Source organism: Furipterus horrens, unplaced genomic scaffold, assembly GCF_987537825.1.
Source record: "Furipterus horrens unplaced genomic scaffold, mFurHor1.1.pri manual_scaffold_1, whole genome shotgun sequence".
Taxonomy (NCBI): Eukaryota; Metazoa; Chordata; class Mammalia; order Chiroptera; family Furipteridae; genus Furipterus; species Furipterus horrens.
In genome coordinates, this window is record NW_028327171.1 from 194,900,917 (window position 1) to 194,921,368 (window position 20,452).

Genomic DNA, 20,452 nt, shown 5'->3' on the forward strand with positions numbered 1-20,452 from the left:
AAAGTTGTGCCTCGGATGTACCTTGGCACTGTACTACAGAAGCGGCTCAGCACCGATAGGCAGACACCTAGGACTCTTCCGCGGTTGTAACTTACCTAAAATGGCGGATGCACCTCAGTACCGCGCAAATGCACCTCAGCACCGACCACGGGGGAACCTCAGCGCTTACATCCAGGTCTTACACTGGCACCCTTTTCTGAAGATTCTTGGCCTCACTGTACTTTCTAGTCGGACTCGCTCTCTATCCTTCTCCTAGGCTCATCTGTGCACTTCCTTGTAAAATCCAGTTTTAGCAAGAACTTTGTTAAATCAGTTTCATCAGAAATGTCCCCCTACCCCGCTGCGCTCCATACGTGATCACCCTGGATACCTGCAGGACCCACATCCTTTACCATTCCTCAGGTGATATTTAATCACCCGTTGCGTCTTCAGAAAGACACGTATTAGGTTTGTTTAGCCAGAAACCCCTCTATTCTCTGTGCACACCTCCATACACAGCATCCTACACAGTCGTTTTCTTTGGCTTCCCCTAGTGGTACTAGAGAGAGCACTGCAGCATGTACCTCGGTACTGTATCGGCGGGTAAACCTTACGGTGGACGTATCTCGGCACTTACTTACAGGTCTTATCGTGGAACTCTTTTGTGACAAATATTTTGTGCTTCATTATACATTTTAGGCAGGCTTATACCCTAACCTCCTAGTCCCATTTGCACAATTCCTCATTGCGAGTGTGTTTCGCTATATAGTCTTTCCTATAAACCAGTCTTTGGTCGCTGATTGGGTCGTCTGATTCTGGCATAAGTACCGAAAGTGCCTATGCTAATCACTTGGCTTTTATTAATGTAGATTTAGTCAGCTTTAGTCCAAATTCATACTAACTTAATAACAATAATAATCACTCTAATGCAATCAGTAATAACATCACACAAGAGAACTGGGGGATAACAAACCTGAGTCCCAGAGGCTCAGTCAACAGGTCCTGGAGACAGCTCGGAGAGCAAGGGATTCATTGTCATCTCACAAGGCAGAATCTCCGGAGCTGGGTCAGCAGTGGCGCAAATGAAGTTCTTGGTCCAGCAGGGCAGAGCCTCTGGCGGCACCGCAGTCAGCACGGCGTGGGGGCGCAAGTTGGTGTGTGGAGCTCAGCTGTCTCAGCAGTGGTCTGACATCTACCTCATTTATTCCCCCAGGTCGTATTCTCCGCCCCTCTGGGTCTCTTGATAAGTGTCTTGTAACCCTTAGTGGTAACTGGGTAATTTCCGCAGCAGCCTATCTGTGGGTTGTCCCGCTGTTCTGGTCATGTGTGCAGATATCTTAGGCGCGTCTCCTTGCCGGATGTGTCTAGCGTGACTTCAGTAATTTCCTTCTGAACCTAAGTGCCGTGGCTAAATGGCAGCCACTTTGTTGACGTGAAAACAACATTTTGTTTTATATACTTTATCCTATCTATCTAGCTCAGCGCTCATTAAGCAGATTCCTACCAGTACCTTCTTGGGCTACTCCTATGTGGTACCATCGGTGGTACCACAACTCGCCACCGTACTCTTGGGTACCTCAGCACCATACAGCAACTGTACCTCAGCAACTGATGCACCTACACTGTATAGCGCATGTATCTTGTATCTCAGTACTCTTTAGCACACACACCTCGGCGCCCTACCGGAGTCTGTGGTTGGACTTTGGCATTACTTTTTTTGTCTACCCATACACTCTTGTTAGATGAAGAGTTTTTGCTTCATTATACCTTCTAGTCCGGCTTGTTTACTAACCTCTTTCTAGGCTCATCTGTGCACTTTCTGGTAAAATCCAGTTTTAGTAAGAACCCTGATAAGTCAGTTTCATCAGAATAGCCCTACACTCCCATAACCAATCACCATGGACCCTTTTCGATCACCAGACGCCAGATGATATTTCATCACCCTGTCACGTCTTCAGAACGACTCTTGTTAAAGGTTTGTTTGCTAGAACTCCCTTTTCCCTGTGCTCACCTCCATACATGGTATCTTATGTAGCACTGTTCTTTGGCTACCCCCAGTGGTACCATATGGTACTGTACCCATGGAGGACCCACACCACCCTACTAGGACACACGTACCTCTGAACTGCACGGTAACTGTATCACATTACCAAACTAGGAGACTTTACCCTGGCACTCTTTTATAATGGGGATTCCTTGCTTCACCATACCTCAGTTAGCCTCTGTACTTTTTCCTAGGCTCCTCTGCGATCTTTCTTATAAAACTAGTTTTAATAAGCATGCAGTTAAATCAGTTTTCTCCAATCCCACCCCTTTTCATTTTTGCTGAGCTGTCACTGTTCACAGCACTCTTCCAGTATGAATAATGCCCATCATACCATCATAAGGAGCGTCATGGCTGGCTGTGACGTTGAAAGAGAGAAACATCCATGTGAAAGGGAAACATCAATTGATTGCCTTACATACGTGCCACAAACAGGGATGGAACCTGCAACCTAGGTAGGTGCCCTGACTAGGAATCAAACCTGCAACATTTTGATGTATAGGATGAGGCTCTAACCAACTGAGCTACCTGACCAGATCTGTGCCATATTTTAATTAGGTTATTTGTTTTGTTCCTTCTGAGTGGTCGAGTTTCACTGAATATTCTTTTTCTTTAACAGTGGCACTGCGAGGCACCCACACCTCAACACCACAGATGGCACAATAGATCTGTCAGCATCAGGCACGATTACACTCGCAGCCTCCTACACGATGATGGCCTTTGGCTGTTCCCACGTGATACCATAGGCGGTGGTGTTCCTCCGCACCCTACCGCGGATATACTTCCATATCAAATTGCAGGTGGTTGTCTACCGTTTTCCAAGTGTACTCTGCCGCCAGACCATGGCCATATCCCAGCGCAGTCACGCGGTGTGCTCAAGGTTCCCACCGCGGATGCATCTCAAAACCGCACTGCAGCTGTAGTTCAGGACTGTATGGTGGACGCTGCTAGAATCCTTACTCTGCACTTACTTCCAAGTCCTATGGGGGCACTCCCTTATACTTTTCAGCAGGCTCACTCCCTCATCTTCTAGGCTTATCTGTGCATTTTCTTGTAAAAATCCTGTTTTAGCAAGAACTCTGCTAGGTCCGTTTGACCAGAACCTCCGTACCGAATCCTAGGTGGACCTTGGCACGGTACCAGGTGTACCCTAGAACTGTACCATAGATGTACAACAGCACCGGTCCTCCGACGTGCCTCGGCAGTGTACTTAGACATGTTACCACAGATGAACTTCAACACTGTAGGGCAGTGGTTCTCAACCTGTGGGTAACGACCCCTTTCGGGGTTGAACAACCCTTTCACAGGGGCCGCCTAAGACCACTGGAAAACACTTATATAATTACATATTGTTTTTGTGATTAATCACTATGCTTTAATTATGTTCAATTTGTAACAATGAAAATGCATCCTGCATATCAGATATTTACATTACGATTCATAACAGTAGCAAACTTACAGTTATGAAGTAGCAACAAAACTAATTTTATGGTTGAGGCTCACCACAACCTGAGGAACTGTATTAAAGGGTTGCGGCATTAGGAAGGTTGAGAAACACTGCGGTAGGGGGAAGCATTTAGCAACCAGCGATTCTTACTGCAGTTGCTCCACCTCGCCGTAGGGCGGATGCACTTCGGCAAGGTATCGCGGGCGAACCTCGGCACTGACTTCCAAGTCTTAAGGTGGAACTCTTGTGATGAAGATTCTTACTTCATTATATTGACTTGGACAAAAAGTCCATAGGTTGTTTTTTGTACAACAACACCGGTCCTTCTGTGCCTCAGCACTGTACTTCAGACACCCCCAACATTACCGCAGGCGAACTTCAACACTGTACGGGGAAGCACTTCGGAACCTGGGATTGTACTGTGGTTGCTCGTCCTCGCGTTAGGGAGGATGCTCCTCGGCAACGTACCACGTACCGTACCTCGGGCGAACCATGGCACTCACTTCCAGGTCTTAAGGCCGAACTCTTTTGTGATGAAGATTCTTACTTCATTATATTGACTTATATTTTTTCGTAAAATAAGAGGCACATTTTTCATTTTCACCAATGACTTTATTGATTTGGATATTTTAAGTATGTTGGCTCTCTCCCTCGTGGTGACATCGATTATTAAAAATTAGTATCTCAATATGATTGCCGTCAACTTCAGCTGGTCTACCTCATTGTGGAGGATCTTCCAGAGATAAATGTTCAGCACAAAACTTCTTAAACCACTTTTGACATGTTTCATCAGTCACAGCACCTTCTTCATTACTGCACGAATCTTTTTATTTTTACATTTCAGTTGTGTTTTTACCTTTCTTGAAATAATAAAGCATAATATGCCAAAAATTTTATCTCCCTCCATCTTCTATATTAAAATGACAGCACAAAATTTCACCAATTTTGATATTTTTTTTTTAAAAAATTGTGTTTATTTATTTTTTTAGAGAGAGGGGAAGGGAAGGAGAAAGAGAGGGAGAGGGACATGGATGTGCGAGAGAAAATTGACGAGTTGCCTCTCACTCGCCACCAACTGGGGACCTGGCTAGCAACTCAGGCACATGCCCTGAACATGAATTGAACTGTCGGACCATCGGTCCGCAAGCCAGCGCTCAATCCACTGAGACACCCCCGCCATGAATGTAAGATTTTTTAAATACATGCTAATATGAGCGCTCTCAAAATCCAATCTAGCAAGATTGTTTCGAATGAAGTTAAAGACAACAAAGTGCTACCAGAGTCATCTTATACAAAAACCTAATGAACTTTTTGGTCAACCCAGTAATTTTTAGTCAGGATCACTCCCTAATCTCCAAGATTACCCATACACTTTCTTGTTAAATCTAGCTTTAGCTAGAAATCTGCTATGTTGGTTTCACGAGAACCTCCATACTGAAATCCATGGGGACCTTGGCATGGTACCAGGTGTACCCTAGAACCATACCGTAGGCGTACAACAGCACCTATCCTTCTGTACCTCAGCACTGTACTTCAGATACCCCCAACATTACCGCAGGCAAACTTCAACACTGTACGGGGAAGCACTTAGGAACCTGGGATCCTACTGCGGTTGCTCATCCTCGCGTTAGGGAGGATGCACCTCGGCAACATACCACGTACCGTACCTCAGGCGAACCACGGCACTAACTTCCAGGTTTTAAGGTGATGAATCTTCACGATGAGGATTCTTGCTTCATTAAACTGACTTGGACAAAAAGTCCGTATGTTTTTTTCTGTAAAATAAGAGGCACATTTTTCATTTTCACCAATAACTATATTGATTTGGATATTTTGAGTATGTTGGGTCTCTCTCGCATGGCTTAACGTTGATTCTTATAAATTAGTGTCTCGATTTGATTGCTATCAACTTATACTGGTCTACCTGACTGCGGAGTTCATTTAGCAAGAAATCTCCAGCACAAAACTTTGCTAACCACTCTTGACATGTCCCATCAGTCACAGCACTCTCTCTACAGGTTGTACAAATCTTTTTATTTTTGCGTTTCTCCTGCATCTTTTTCTTTCTTGAAATAATAAAACATATGTCAAAAATGTTGCATATCTTCTTCCATCTTCAGTTTTAAAATGACTGCACAAATATTCACAAATTTAGATAAGACTTTTTAAAATGCATGCTGATATGACAGCTGTCACAAATACAATATAGTAAGATTGTTTTGAATGATGTTAAAGACAACTAAGCACTACTGGAGCCATCTTACAGAAAAAAAACCAAATGAACTTTTTGGCTAACCCAAAACTTTATAGTCAGGTTCACTCCCTACCTCCAAGGCTCATATGTGCACTTTCTTGTAAAATTTAGTTTTAGCAAGACTCTACTATGTCAATTTCTTCTTTTTTTTAATTTTAATTTTATTTTGTGGTTATTCATACTATGTCAATTTCACCAGAACCTCCATATGCAACTACAGGTGAATGTTGACACTATATCGAATGTACCCTGAAACCATGCAGCGGGTGTATTCCTGTGCTGTGCCTCGGATGTACCTTGGCACTGTACCTCGGAGGCACCTCAGCATCGATCGAACTGACATACCTTGGAAACTTACAGTTGTGCCTCAGCCCCTGAGGACCAATACACCTTGGCACTTACTTAGGTGTTTCTGTGGCACTCTTTTTTAAAACTCTCTATTGAGGACATATTTACTGATTTTAGAGAGATAGAAATGGAGAGAGAGAGAAAATATCAATATGACAGAGAAACATCAATTGGTTGCCTCCCAAGTGCACTCTAACTGGGGATTGAAATCGCAACCTAGGTATGTGCCTTGATCGACATTGAACCTGCAACCTTTTGAGGTACGGGACAATTTTCTAACCAACTTTGCCACCTGGCCAAGGCATGCGGCCATCTTTTGTGATGAAGATTTTTTGCTTTATTGTACTTTTTAGTTGGGCTTGTTTACTAACTTTCTCCTAGGCTTATATGTAGACTTACTCATAAAATTGAATTTTAGTAAGAACCCTGATAAGTCAGGTTCATCAAAATCGGCCCCTCCCCCACATATGAGTACCCCGGATATCTGATCAGGACTCTCATGCATCATCATTCTCCAGGTGGTATTTCAGCACCCTTTCATGTCTTCAGGAAGACTCTTGTTAGGTTTGTTTGCCAGACCTCCCTTTTCCCCTGTGCGTACCTCCATATACCGAATCTTACATAGATAGCACTGTTCTTTGTCTGCCCCCAGTGATACCATAGGTGGTTCTGTACTCATGGAGGGCCCTTGTCATCCTACTAGGACACCCATACCTCTGAACTGTATGGTAGTATATCACAGCACCATACTAGGAGACCTTACCCTGGCACTCTTTTATGGCAGAGATTCCTTGCTTCATCATACCTCAGTCATCCTTTGTACCTTCTCCTAGGTTCCTCTGTGATCTTCCTTATAAAACTAGTTTCTATAAGAATGCATTTAAGTCAGTTTCCTCCAACCCCACCACTTTCCATTTTTGCTGGACTGTAACTCTTCACAGCACTCTTCAAGTGCTGAATAATGCCTGTCACACCATCATATCAAGTGTCACGGCTGGCTGCAACACGGCACAGCTTGGGCTCCTTTTCACACCCTGAGTGATGCTGCAGGGCTTGGAATTTTTCTCAGCCCTCTTCTTCTTTAAAAAAATATTTAATTTATTTATTTTTAGAAAGAAAGAAAAGGAGGAAGATAGAGTAGGAGAGAAACATCAATGCACAAGTAAAACATTCTCGTTTGCCTCTCCTATGCCCACACCAGGGACCTGGTCCACACCCAGGCAGATGCTTGATCTTTCGGTTTGCAGATATATGCCTAACCCCCTGAGCTACACTAGTCAGGGATTCGGTCCTCTTCTTGGCAGATAAATGACTCAGCTAGAGGACATCCCCCATTTAGTCTGAAAAAGCATGGCAGCTTCAGAAAAACCAACACAATGCAGTACCCATCAAGAAGCGCTTGTATTACAACCAGCGGTGCCATGTAAGTGTGGCTTTTGCTGGTGGCCATAGGGGAGAGCCCAAGCAGTCTAGGTCCTGTGCTCTATTTCTGGGGTGATCCGCCCATGCTCAGCAGCACCAGTGGTGCTACAGACATGCCCTGGACTTGGTTTACGCGGAACAGTAAGCTATGCAGACACGAAAAGGGCTGCTGTGATAGATGTTTCTATTATACTGCCTCTTAGAAAAAGGTGTGGCAGGCCATGCAGGCCACTGGGGAAATGGCCTGCAAGATCAGCAGGCAGACAGCAAGAGGGGAACGGGGAGCGGGAAACCTTATGAAGCTTTTTTCAAAAGGAATAAGCAAAGCAAAGTAAAGAAGAGGTACACACTTATGATTTATCTATTTGTTCTAGGTTATCCAACTTGTTAGCATATCATTGTTTTAGCCCTCTCTTAAGGTTCTTTGTATTTCTCTGGTAAAATCGTAAAGTTTCCTTTTTCATTTCTGATTTTATTTGAGTCTTCCCTCTTTTTGCTTTTGTTTTTCTAACTAATGGGTTTCAACATTGTTTATCTTTCAAAAGAGAGCTCTTCTTTCTTGATCTTTCCTATTGTCTTCCTAATCCTGCTTCATTGATTTCTGTTTTAATCTGAATTATTTCCTTTCTTCTGCTAACTTTTAGTTAGAGTGTTGTAGTTTCTACTGTTCCTTGAAGTTAGGTTACTTGAGATCATGCTTTGTTCTAAATGTAATGTTTTTCTTTATAAATGTCCCTCTTAGACCTGCTTTTGCTGCTTCTTATAAGCTTTGTTATGTATGTGTTTTTCTTTTTGCCTGAGTCAAGATACTTTGTGACTTTCCTTATGCTTTCCTCTTTGACCCATTGTTTAGTCCAGATTGTGGTTTAATTTCCACATGTTGTGAATTTTCCAATTTTTTCCCTCTAGTAATTTCTGTTTTTACACCATTGTGGACAGAAAACATACTTCTATTAGTATAGTCTTGACACTTCAGTCCACCTTCCAGTCACTCTCTGGTGCTCATAGGAAGCACTCTCTTGCAGTGGCATTACAAGCAGCTGTCTGCATGGCAGCTCAGGGAGCACTCAGCTTTAGAGCTCCGTAACTGTAGGTTGGAAATCATGGCACTACTCAACAAACAGATACAATGCAGTAGCCATTAAGCAGCGAGTGTGAGAAACGGCAGCAGTGCCCTTTAGGCAATGGTTTCTTGGTTGGATCCAGTTGGTGATCCAAAGTGATCCAGGAATGTATCATCTCCTGGTGTGATCTACTGTGTTGGTGGTGCCAATTATTAAAAAAACATGCCCTGTTATTTTTTATTGTTATAAAAATTAATTAATTAATAAAAAATAATAATATAGGAAAGGGAAAAGCTGGAGAGCTTGTATGTGTGACCCATGGGCATGAACTAGGGTGGTGGTGAGATTGCTGGGGGAGGAGGGTGCTGGGCAGAGGGGAGCAAAGGGGAAAAAATGGAACTATTACGACAATATAATCAATAAAATATACCTAAAAAAGAATACCCTGGACTTGATTCAGCAAACAAGGGCACACATAGACACAGAAATGATTGTGATGAAGGAAGATGTTTTGTATTAATTTCACAGTCCCCAGGAATGGGAGGAATGGCATGCCATGCAGGACAACCAGGGGAAGCAGCCTGCAAAGATCAGCTTACAGAGAGGGAGGGAAAGAAAAGAGAAATGTGAGCAGGAGAATTCATGGAGGTTTTACACAAGAAGGAATGAGCAAAGCAGAATAAGGCTGGGGTATAAACTTATGTTTGCATAGTTTAAATAGTTGTGGCAGACTCTGACCCATATATAGTGATATTCCTTGTTGTCTAAATCTACTCACGGAAGAGTCTGGAGATCACTTAGAAAATCCAGAATGTTAGAATTTCCTGTTATGGTAGCTAATTGCTGCTTTTCCCAGACAGTGAGCCATAGTTCAGAGACAATGATAGAGACCTTCTGAGGTTTGATTTCCCTTTCTTCTCTGTATTTTTTGCTCTCTCCTTCACTCTATAAAAAAATAGATAATATTAAATGTACCATCTTAAGTGTTTATACGTGTATAGTTAATTAGTGTTAAGTATAACTGTATTGCTGTTCAACAGATCTCTGGAACATTTTCTCTTGCAGTCCTGAAACACTGTAAATAGTAAAAACGCTAATATTCCCTCCCATCTCCCAAGACCTTGGTCATCTTCATTCTATTATTCTTATTTTGACTTGAGTACTTTAGATATTTTGTATGAATGGGATCATACATATTTGTCTTTATTGTGACTGGCATATTTTGCTTAGCATAATGTCCTTATATCCATTCATGCGGTACCATGTGCCAGGATTTTTTAAAAAGACTGTACATATACACTCTAGTTTCTCTTCAGATCATATAAATTGTTCACCTTTTACTTAAAAGACTATAGAACTTGCCATTGTATGTATATATTTTCTCTCTTCATACATCTATGTGTGGATATTTGGGTTGGTTCTATTATCTTGGGTATGATGAAAAATATTGTGGTGAACATAGGGGTCCAACTAACTATTTGAGATTCTAGTCTGAGTAATTTTGAATAAATATCCCAGGATTGGTGGATCATATATTATTTTCTTTTTATATTTTTGAAGAATCTTCATACTATTTTCTATAATGAGTTCAGTATTTTATTCATACCAAGTGCTCTTAGATTCCTACTTTACCCTTTTCCCAGTAACAATTGTTATTTTCTATTCTTTTAATAGTGGCCATCTTGATACATGTGAGGTGATATGTCATTATGGTTTTGAACTGCATTTCTTGATGATGAGTACATGTCACGTTGAGCAACTTTTCATATATTAGCTGGCCATTTATAAACTTTCTATGAAGAAATGTCTATTCAAACTTATCATGGTTTATTATTATTATTATTTTAATCCTCACCACAGGATATGTTTATTGACTTCACAGAGAGTAGTAACAGGGAAAGGGAGAGAGCGAGAGAGAGATATCAGTTGTCTCCCATATGTGCCTCAACCAGGGATGGAGCTTGAAACCTAGGTATGTGCCCTGACCAGGAATCAAACTCACAGCTTTATGGTGTACAGGATGACGCTGCAACCAACCAAACCACCTGGCCAGATCTCTGCCCATATTTTAATTAGGTTATTTGTTTGCTCCTTTTGAGTGGTAGAATTTCATTATCTGTTCTTTTTCTTTAACAGTGGCACTGCGAGGCACCCACACCTCAACACCACAGATAGCACAATAGGTCTATCAGCACTAGGCACAATTACACTCGCAGCCTCCTAAGCGGTGACGGCCTTTGGCTGTTCCCACGTGATACCATAGGCGGTGGTGTTCCTCCGCACCCTACCGCGGATATACTTACATATCAAATTGCAAGGTGGTCGTCTACCGTTTTCCAAGTGTACTCTGCCGCCAGACCGTGGCCGTATCCCAGCGCAGTCACGCGGTGTGCTCAAGGTTCCCACCGCGGATGCATCTCAAAACCGCACTGCAGCTGTAGTTCAGGACTGTATGGTGGACGCTGCTAGAATCCTTACTCTGCACTTACTTCCAAGTCCTACGGGGGTACTGCCTTATGACAAAGATTCTTTGCTTCATTATACTTTTTCGGCAGGCTCGCTCCCTCATCTTCTGGGCTCATCTGTGCATTTTCTTGTAAAAATCCTATTTTAGCAAGAACTCTGCTAGGTCAGTTTGACCAGAACCTCCGTACCGAACCCCAGGTGGACCTTGGCACGGTACCAGGTGTACCGTAGAACTGTACCGTAGATGTACAACAGCATGCGTCCTCCGACGTACCTCGGCGCTGTACTTTGACACGTTACCGCAGATGAACTTCAACAATGTAGGGGGAAGCATTTAGGAACCTGGGATTCTTACTGTGGTTGCTCCTCCTCGCCGTAGGGCGGATGCACCATGGCAAGGTATCGCGGACCTCGGCACTAACTTCCAAGTCTTAAGGCGGAACTCTTGTGATGAAGATTCTTACTTCATTATATTGACCTGGACAAAAAGTCCATAGAGTTTTTTTCCATAAAGTAAAAGATATATTTTTCATTTTCACCAATAATTTTATCGATTTGGTTATTCTGATTATATCTGATCTGTCTTGCATGGCATAGGATTTATTGTTATCAACTAGTGTCTTGATTTGATCACTCTCAAGTTCAGCCGGTCTACCCAACTGCAGAGCATCATCCAGCAAGAAATCTCTAGCACAAAACTTCTCAAACTACTTTTGACATGTTCCATGAGTCACAGCACCTTCTCCATTACTGCACAAATCTTTCTTTTTGCATTTCTGTTGCTATTTTACCATTCTTGAAATAATGAAGCATAATATGCCAAAAATATTTAGTATCTTCTTCTATATTCAATATTACTGTGGCTGTACAAAAATTCACCAATTTTAGTGCACTTTTTAAAAAAAGATTTTATTTTTTTTATTTTTTAGAGCGGGAAAGAGAGGAAGAAAGAGAGAGAGAGAGAGACATGGAGTGTGAGAGAAGCGTTGACCAGCTGCCTCTCACTCACCACCAACTGGGGCCCTGGCTAGAACCCAGGGAGGTGCTCTGACCAGGAATTGAACTGGCAACCCTTCAGCCTGCAGGTTGTGCTCCAGCCACTGAGCCACTCCAGCCAGGGTTAAAATATTTTTTAAGTGCATGCTGATATCACAGTTGTCACAGTACAATCTAGTAAGATTCTATCTAATGATGTTAAAGACAACTACATGCTACTGGAACCATCTTACAGAAAAAAACAGACGAACTTCTTGGCCAACTCAATACTTTTAGACAGGTTCACTCCTTATTCTCCAAGGCTCACCTGTTCGCATTCTTGTAAAATCTAGCTTTAGCAAGAACTCTAAGTCAATTTCACCAGAACCTCCATATGCAACTACAGATGAACCTTGGCACCATATTGGGTATACCCGAGACCATCCTGTGGGGTACTCGAAAGGTGTACCTCGGATGTACCTCAACACTGTACCAAGAATGCCCATTGGCACCGAGCTGCCATACCTCAGAAACTTACGTAGTATTTAGCCTTTGAGGGTGTAAACCCCTCTGCACTTAGATGTTTCTGTGGCACTCCTTAAAAAAAAAGTCCCTCTTGAAGATAGGTTAATTGATTTTAGAGAGATAGGAAGGCGAGTTGGGGAGAGTGAGAGAGGGAACATTGATGTGAGAGAGAAATATCAATAAATTACCTCCCCTATGCACCTCTACCAGGTATTGAACCTGAAATCTAGGTAGGTGCTCTGACTAGAATCCAACCCACAATGCTTTTTTGTACAGGATGACTCTCTTACCCACTTTGCCACCTTGCCAGGTTGTTGGCACTTTTTTGTGATGAAGAGTCTTTGCTTCATTGTACTTTTTAGTCAGGCTCATTCATAAATGTCTCCTAGGCTCATCTGTGCACTTCCTTGTAAAATCCAGGTTTTTTTTTTTAAGTTATCTTTTAAAACATTTTAAATTTATTTATTTGTAGAAAGAGTGAAAGGGAGGGAGATGGGAGAGACATACCGATTAGTTGCCTCTAGGTTGCCCTTCACATCCCGCCAACTGGGGACCTAGTCTGTAACTCAGGCAGGTGTCCTGACTGTGAATTGAACTGGTGACCTTCTAGTTCACAGATTGGCACGCAATCCACTGAGCCACACTAGCCAGTGCTAAAATCTAGTTTTAGCAAGAACACTGCTGGGTCAGTTTCATCAGAACCTCCCTGCCTGCCTCCATATCTGATCACCCTGGATATCTGATTGGGATCCTCATCATTCATCAACCCTGGGTGGTCAGCAAGAATCATGTTAGATTTGTTTAGCCAGAATCTTCCTTTTCCCTGGTGTTTTTTCTTAATAATTTTCCATTCACTGTCCCCACTCTCCTTCTTGGCTATATAGTCTTACCAACTCATTCTGTGTTTGGGGTTGAGCCTAGTCTTACCCCACTGTGAAGTCCTAATGGCAGTGGTCCCTATACCTATGCTAGGGTCTGTCTTGCCATCTTTAATGTGTCATTAAAGATTTGTTTCTTTAATCGTGGCAATGCGAGGCATCACACCTTAACACCTTAGCTGGCACAAACCCCACCTTCATGAGCAACTCTGTACACAGCATTGTTCTTTGGCTGCCACTAAGTGGTACCATAGTTTGTACCTTGGTATTGTTCTGCGTATGTACCTTGGCATCGTATCTTTTGGGCTTTTCATGGAACTTTTTGGAATGATTCTTTGCTTCACCATACTTTGGTTAGGCTCCTGAATTCTCTTCTAGGCTCCTCTGAAATCTTCCTTGTAGCAACTAGTTTTAACAAGAACTATGCTGAGTCTGTTTCATGAAACCTGCCCACCATCCTTTTTTCCCCTTTAAACTTCACCCAGATGTATTTTTTGGTTTTAGAGAGAGAGAAGGAGAAGAGAGAGACAGAGACTGAGAAACACTGATGTGAGAGAGAAACATATATTGGTTGGCTCACGGATCCAGCATGACACTCCTCACAGTTGTCTTCCAGGCAGTTCTGTGAGAACTTTTTTGGATCCCCCCAATTTTAGGCTAGGAAACCATGGCATTACTCAACAAAAAATAACACAATGCAGCAGCCATCAAGAGACTTGTACGATGATAACTAGAGATGCCTTTAGGCAGTGGCAGCTGCTGTTGATACCAGTTAGAGAGCTGCAAACAATCCAATGGAGCATCATCCCCATTGGTGGGTGTCAACAGTCTGCTTGCTTTGCAAGTTGTTCTGAAAGATGCTCTGGACTTTTCAGCAGAAACAGACAGATACAGAAAAATAAGAGCCATGAAGGAAGATGATTTTTATTATAATGAAATCATTCAGAACTGAAAGCAAGAACATCTATGCAGGGCCACTAGGGAAAGGTTGTGTGAGATTAGGATTGAAAGGGGGTGGGGGGAGAGAAAGAGAGAGAGAGAGGGAGAGATATGAGATTTTTATGGAGGTTTTTTGGAAAAGAATGAGCAAAGTAAATAAACATGGTTTATCAAGTTATAATTGGAGAGTCTGAGTAGTTTGGGTGGACTCTGAGTTATAACATTGATTAGCTGCTGTGTAAAACCTTGTCATGGAGAGACTAAGGATCTTAGAGCAAATCTTGAATATCAGGACTCTTCTATGGAGACTACTTGCTATTTCTCCTGAGCAGTGACGTTTATATCAGACCCCAAGATACAAACACTTCCCAGTTTGTATTCTCCTCATTCTCTGTCCTTTATTTCTTCCCAATATTTTCATTGGGTAGAATACAGATAATATTAAATCTATCATCTTAGCCATTTTAACTGTATAGTTGATTGGTGTAAACTATATACTCATGTTGTTGTTCATTAGAGCTCTAAAACTTTTTGATCCTGCAATTCTGAAACTGGGTAACCAATAAATGTTACAATCACTTCCTTACTCTCCCAGCATTTGGTAATCTCCATTCCACTTTTCTCTCCATGATTTTGACTACTTTAGATATTTCATAGAACATTTTTCTTTCTTATGACTAGTGTATTTCTTTTAGCATCATGTTCTTGATGTTCATTCACACGGTAGCCATGGTTGGATTTTTCTTAGAGCTGTATAATGTTCCATCATATGTATATACCTAATTTTCTCTCTCCATTCACCCAGGCGTGGGCATTGGATTGTCCCTACCTCTTGGCTATTGTGAATATGGTTGTAATGAACATGGTGTCCAAATATCTCTTTGAGATCTGACTTTGAGTAGTTTTGGATAAATACCCAGAAGTGGGATAGGTAGAGACTATAGTATCCTCTTTTTTTATATTTTGGAGGAATTTCCATACTGGTTTTTTTTTTTTTATAATGGCTGAACTATTTTACTTTCTAACCAACATTGCTTTTGGATTTCAATTTATCCACTTTCCTTGCAACATTGTTATTTTCTGTTCTTTTGATTGTTGCCATCCTGTTGCATGTGAAGTGATATTTCACTGTGGTTTTGGTATGCAGTGGTGGGCAAAATTAGGCTTACAGTTGTAATAAAAATAAATAATACAATAATTAATAATACAAGAATAAACTCTGTGTTTCACATATGCACAACTGTAAACTTACTCTTACCCACCCCAGTATATTTCTCTGATGATTAGTGATGACGAGCATTTTTCTTATGCTTGTTGGCTATTTGTATATCTTCTTTGGAGATATGTCTATTCAATCACTATTCCTCTTTTAAATCGGGTCATTTGTTTTGTTGCTGTTTATTTGTATAAGTCCTTAAATATGCTGGATAAACAACACCTTATTAGATATATAATATGCACTTATTTTCATTCATTCCAGAGGTTGAGGTTGCCTTTTAATCTGTTGTTTCCTTTGACTTGCAGAAGTTTTAAAGTTTGATGTTGTCCTGCTTTTTTATTTCAAAAATTTATAAGAACCATGTATTTGGGAATTTCTAATGTAATAAGTATAATTGAATTCACATTGATTACTGTAATAGTTTTCTATTGCTGTGTAACAAATTGCCACACACTTAGCGGCCTAAATTAAACCCATTTATTAGTTCTCAGTTCTGTGATCAGAACTACTCATGCTGAATTTGGAGTTGAGCTCAGTCTACCCCCCTCACCCCACTCTAAAATTCCAGTTGAGGAGGTTCCTATACCTATTGCTATGGCTTGGAATAAAGCCTGTCTTATTGTTTTAACAAGTGTCATTGCATATCTTTTTTTCTTAACAGTGGCAGTGTAAGGACACTTACCACCTCTTTATGTTCAGCACCATGACAGCCATCAAATGCAGCACCAGAATGGTACCTACCTCCAAACAGTAGAGCAGCTCTGTATCTGAGTGCTCTTAGGTGACAAGCGTTCTTTACTTGGCCACACTCTAGTCAAGGTCCCAGACCTTCTAGCCTCATCTGTGTACTTCCTTGTAAAATCCAGTTTTAGCGAGACCTTTGTTAAGTCATTTTAACCAGAAACCCCCAGCCTCCAGTTCTGATCACCCTGCATATCAGATCAGAAGCTTCATCCTTCACCCCTTCCAGGTGATGACGGATCACCCTGGACTGCCTCTGAAGGAATTGTGTTGGCTTGGTTTAGTCAGAGCCCACCCTTATCTCAGATGATTTCTCTTAGTTATTCTTCATGCCCTGTCCCCAACACTACTCCTTGGCTATAAACTCCCACTTGCCCATGTTGTATTAGGAATGAAGCTTAACATCTCTCCCATTGTGAAGTCCCAGTTGGAGATGTCCCTGTACTACTGCTATGGTCTTGAATAATGTCGTTTTATCATTTTCACAAACGTTATTTTGCACTGCCACATGGGTGTGGCTGAGGGTGTTGTGTCACCGTACCCGAGGACCGTTATGTCGTCACAGGTGGCACTGCATCAGGAGCAGTTTGGGCTCCTCGGCGCAGTGCGCCCGTACTGCGGGGCTTGCCGCTTTTCAGAGCAGCCCCTCTTCCAGGCAGCATGAAGCGGTGTGAACTAGAGGAGTTCCCCCATTTAGTGCGGGAAGTCATGACAACTTTCCTTAAAAAAACATACCCTAGCCTTGTTTTGAGCAGAGTAAGACACACAGACATGAAAATGATTACCGTGAAGGAAAATATTTTCATTATACTCACAATATCCTAAAAACAGCAGGTCAGACCCTGAAGGGCCCCTGGGGAAGCAGGGAAGACACAGGCTGTGTAAGGTAAGTAAGGGGTACAAATTATAGTTGGACAGTTTGAATAGTTTCTGCAGACTCTGCACTATAGGTTTGAGCTCCAGTTGTCAGCTACCTGGCCCTTTAGTGAAGGGCTAGGGATAGAGTCCCGAACAGCAGACGTCTGATAAACATAGCCAGTGTGGGTATGGACTCAGGTGCTAGTTCACCTGCATATCAAAGCTTTGCTGGCAGGCATGTTGTTTGTTACAACTCAGAATTAGCTAATTCTGAGAGGGTGAGTTCCTTGGGTCCTTGGGCTCAAATATAGCTAATACAAATGACTCTGTGGTACTCAGAAATCTTGTAGAGGTTTTGGCAGTATGGGAGCTACCGCAGCAATGAAATAATTCTATATTGTTGCAAGTCAACCAGTGAAGACGTTTGGGAGTTTAAATAGAGGGAAAAGCTCAATAATATAGTTCTCATACTGATGACTTCATTATATGAAAAGGCGATAATAATTACTTTTTAAAAAGGTTAAACTCCAGAGGACATAAGCTTTGAAATGACTTTTCAATTAAAGGAAGAAACAAGTTTGAGGTAAGCAACATTTTCAATCCTTATTATCACTAGAAGTCAAAAGCACTGTCTTTAAGGGCTACAAGTTGTGTTTTTGTTAGCAAGAAAAAAAGAAAGGAAAATGTTAAGAAATGGGTGGGTAGAAACAAAAGAGGGGAAGGAGAGAAAGAAAAAGAAAAAGAAAGGAGTAGAATATGATAAGAGTTGGTAAAGAATTACATATTGGAAACAATGTCAAACTGTGTCTCAGCTATATCTTTGTATGAAGTTGTATTACAGGTGTATCTACAGAATGTAAAAGGGAAATAATTTGTTTGACTAAAAGAATAGGATGGGAAGATTATAATAGAGAAGTTAAATCTCATTGTGCATAATTTCAAATGGATGTGTGGGAAATTTAGAGTTGTAGTCACCCATTCCACTGTAATGCCTTTGCCCATATTTACTCCTGACAAACAGAAGCAAATATTCAAAACAATTTTATTGTCTTTAGTTCTGGTGGATCATGTTCAAGTTTAGTTAAAAATAGGCTTATATTGCTAGTTAGTGATTTGCTGACTTGACACATTATACATAAAACTCTTACTTGATGGATGAGGATTTAACCCATTTACACACTCTCCCCCTGCACTCTTGTCTGTCTTCACATTTATACTGCTAACCTCCATATGTCACCACATACTTCTGCAGTCTTAGGTTATATAACTCACATTCTTTTTCCTGAACCTCTTTTTCCTTCTTGTTTCAACGATCAGTAAGATGAAGACATTAATGTTATCATCCTTGCCTCTCCTTGTGAATAGAATTTCTGTCAAAGATGGAGATAATCTTACCGGGAGGAATCAAGGCAAAATAAATGGAGATATTTTGTGACCCTTCTCATTGATTTAAAAATTTTGATTTGAATGGGGAATATAAGTGAATCTTTTAAAGAGGACATTATACTCTTTAAAGATTTGAAATGCCAGACTAATGAGTAAAAGCTTCATAATGGTATCATCTGACTGTGAATAGGTAGCTGTATACAGTAATAGAATTTTGGGGAAAAATAATTCAAACTCTTAAACAGAAACAAGATTTAGGTTTTCCCAGTTGCCTTCTCCGTTAGTACATTAGCCTAATGTTGGCTTAAACAGCTTACAAACCCAGGAATTATTGTAATGATTTCTGGACATAAAAAAGCAGTTTTTATTCTTTTGTTGATGAACAAAGAATGTGAAATAACACATACAGAGGACCTTTTTTCTTCCTCTCTCTGGGGAGGGAACGGGGTGCATATAAAATCAACCTTGATTCCTAGGGTCCTTTAAATAAATATTTGTTGAATGAGTGGGTTTTGATTTATAATGGGTTAACAAAGGATTAGGGAAAAATTTAAATTCTTAGAGCTCAACCTTATAGCTGATTCAGCTCTGCTAAAAAAGTCCCCACTGCCACTAGACGGAGATCTGGTCTGGAAGGAATGCTCATATGATGCAGGATGGCACTTCCTCTACGTTTATGATAATATCAGTTGGAATAAGAAAAAATGCCAACTGAACTAAAATGCAATCATTTTTTGTAATTTAGTATTTTTATTTCATACTTAGTGAAATAACTCTTTCAGACTTAGAAACGGGTTATTATGTATCAATCTGGTGCACGCATAAAAAGGGAAATATAAAATTGGTTAAGGTGTTTCAAAACCTTCACATTTTTCTAAATCACTCTTTAAAAATCCTCACTTGAGGAGATATATATTTTTAAAATTGATTTGAGAGAGAGAGAAAAAGAACATCAATGTGAGAGAGAAACATGGATTGGCCTCCAGCATGCGCCCCAACCAGTGTTCAAACCTGCAACCTAGGTATGTACCCTGCCCAGAAATCAAACCCACAACCTTTTGGTGTATAGGGACATGGCTCCAGCTGAGCCACGCAATCACTTTTAGAGTCAGTTGTTGAATGGCTGTGGTTTTCCATGCGGTATTGTCTTCTGTGCCACGAAAAGTGGTTGGTGATGCATCAAGGCTTGAAAGTGCTCTGTTGTTGAATCCAGGATTTTTTCCGTAGCAACTGATCCTATTCCGCAAGTTTCGTGCTGGCGCTTTCTTGACCTAACCAGAAGAGGTTAATGGAATCTTTTCAGGTTACTTTCAGGATTCATTTTCCTTCTTCAATGATATTTTTTAAACTAAAACTTAGAGGGGTTGTAATTGACTAACCATACCATTGGGAATAATAACTCAGACATTTCACTTCTTTTGGAGGTGTGTGTATTAGACTTATTATTTAACTGTTCAGATATAGGTTTTCAAAATGCATTAAGAACTAATGCACTTGGTAAGTCAGGGGTCTAATAGCTTTTAGCTAGTCCCATATCTCTCTTTGCTGGAGGAATCTCTTTCTGGTCCTTGGAAAATCTTCCTTCTTTTCAAATCTTCCCTCCTTTCCTAGGACTCTTCAAGTTTGAGAGACTCCTATATTTGTTAATTCTCTTCTCTTCTCTTAGGGTTGTGGGTTTTATTAAACAATGCACTTAATTCAGCTGAAGTAAGGGCAATATGAACAGCTAGCTATATCCACATTTCTATATGTGCTGTCAATGACAACTATGTTAATACAGCCTCCTGGCCAATAATAAGAGCCCAGTTTGTAAAATGCATCCTGTTTTCAGAGACGTTAAAGTGTAAAAACTGTGTCTCAGCATCTGTGAAATACATTATGTCATGGTGGCTGGGTTAATGTATAAT